Raw genomic sequence first — 2,676 nt, 5'->3', positions numbered from 1 at the left:
AAGTACCAGAGACAGGAAAAAATTATTAGAAGTCTGAAGAGTTGTAATGTGGTGAAAGGAACCAAACACAAGAACTAATTATATTAGAACTTCCGGGAGCATTGACTAGATTTTCTGGGGGTTATTCCGTGAGTCGGACAATGCCCTAATCTAGGGGGGAGAGTGGATGTAAGAGTAATGCCAACAATCCCCAAAACGCTGCTGTCTGATTCAATCAACATGTGGTGCATGAAAAAGGCTTTTAGGCACTAGCCACGTAATCTGGAATTTAATGGCGTACATACTATTCTTTTTTGTATGCAGGGGCCGTAGGTAGATGTGTTCGGTTTGGCTAACTGGTCGGGCTATGGTGCGCTGTAAACCGAGTTATAAAGAAGGAAGCCACAGTTTTGCATATCGATCTAAGCCATGGGCATTGCAGAGTATCCCCAGGTTATAACAGGTGTTTTTAAAGATTTTTTGATGGACAAAAGGCTCGCTGTTGCCACTTGATGTTTGTGATACCGCTAGGTAAGTGACGCAGCCAAAGTGTGTCCAGCACCAGCGACAGCAAACAGAAGACAACGACGCCCCTTCATAGACTTCCTAAATTAAATACCAGATCCATAAATCCTGGCGATGGGAGATGCAACCGTGCTACTGGAGGGATGGCGGGTACACGAATGCACCATGGTGCAGCGTGACTGAGCGGCCTTCCCTGCAGGGCCTACATGAGGTTGGAACAATTCGTACATTCTTCCAGATCTGCAAGAAGGAAAACCACCAGGTAGTCGTATGAAAGAGCAGCCTGATTGTCTTTGGTGGCTAAGTAAGAATGCTTCATGGCCCTTTGTTAAATTTAATGAGAGGGCTAGCTAATGCTACATGTCGATCACTGGCGCGGGTGACCCAAGCTTTGTGACCCACCATTTATTCATAACATGCCGTGTTTATGGGTTGCGCTTCATTTTTCTTGTATGAAACTGCGTAAACCAGTTCCTCAACAAATTGCTATTTCTTCCAAACAGGTCACACCATACAGTACATCGCCGCCAAGTACGGCAGATTTTATCGTTTCTATTGCAAAGGGTATTATTATGCGTCTGTTTTCTGTAACATTCATTAGCGCTTTGGATCTTGCCGCTAGATTGTGATGGTTTTGCGTTTGAGTGCACAAATGGAATACTTTCTTGTAGCTACAGGAGTTTTTTTCCGGTTGGGGGAAAGCCAGACCATCGGAAGTCAAAACCACAAATTCGTTGTCTGATATCAAATCGCTTCGGTGCTGAAAGGGACGACATGTATCTATTGACAATCCAGACCTTCGTTTACTTAAGCCAACAAATCAAATCAGTAAAATGGATGCTGCTTATCTTCCGCCATGAACACAATTTACTAAAACAGCACTCTGATCCCAAACTTTGGCTGATTAAGCCGGTTCTTCACGGAACTGCCAAGTTAAAGACTTTGGAGCGACTCCAAAAATTCCCGTGTAAAATATCTCCAATAACTCATGCAAGCGAAATCATCGTTGACGCATATACAATTAGAATTCGGAGAGATCAAATCTGAAGTTGCGACTCCCGTTGTCTTTCTCGATATCTGACCCATTGTGCTGTCGAATCAAAACCTCAAACGATCAGAAAACACCAAGGTTACAATGGTGTCCTGGAACGTTTTACATCCCAGCTTTGAGGTTTTCTAAGGCCATACAAGCGTGCATGTTTACTACAAACACAACAGATTGCCGCACTGATTATACTTGGATTGAGCAGACCATCCAGGGAAGTAATCGTATCATCCGTTATGTTGACAATGAAATTCCCCACGTTTATTCCGTCCCCAAATGTAACCCAGCCCCACTTTTGTGTTTGGTGTGTATATATAAATTGACGTTTGTTTGTCCTTACCACATCACCCAGTTGTCCTTGAGGTCATCCGGCCATTTGTATCTGACTTTGCACGTGTGACTTTCGCACGTTGGAGCCTGTTTGCTCCCGTGCTTTGTACTGTTGTAGTCCAAGCGGACTGTTTGTTTTGGACGCGTACCTACTGTCGGGGTCTGTATAACTTGTGAATTTCTCTTACCCTAATAGTACCGTATAGAAACCCAGCTCCGACTTTGTTTTGCCTACCCGGATGTTCTGGTATTACGCGTCACTCGAAGGTACCGTCCGACCGTTACAGTTCTCGACATCTTGCGTCGTTTGAAGAAAAGATGTCAACTTTTGGAACAATTGTGAAGGAAACCGGATCCAAGGACACGGAAACGATTGAAGCTGCGGAGGAAACAATTGCAATGCAATTTACTTCGCGCCCCGGTTTTCGTAAGTCACTTTGTGCTTCTAGTCGTAGAGGTAGTGTAGCAATGAAAGTTTTAAGGATTGCTCAGCTCCAGGAGTACCGGGTTAAGCGGGAGGTCGAGCTCCAGCGGGGTCTCTTAGAGGCGCACAGCAGAACTGAATTAGCCAAAATTGAGCTAGAGGCCGAAGAGGACTCACTAGACGAAGTCTGGGAACAAGTGGCCCTAAATGAACGATTAGCGGGATACGTGAAGCAATGTCAGACAGATGAAAGACCATTAGGATATGCTGATGATATCAGAGGGCCAGAACCAGCCATCTCCGTCACTCCAGCATCAGCCACTATGGACCTACCAAGGGTGGAACTATCATACTTTGATGGTAATCCGTGTCA

This window comes from Opisthorchis viverrini (assembly GCF_000715545.1).
Source record: "Opisthorchis viverrini unplaced genomic scaffold opera_v5_280, whole genome shotgun sequence".
NCBI lineage: Eukaryota > Metazoa > Platyhelminthes > Trematoda > Opisthorchiida > Opisthorchiidae > Opisthorchis > Opisthorchis viverrini.
The sequence above is the reverse complement of the archived record's forward strand: the minus strand, read 5'-3'. Positions refer to the sequence as shown.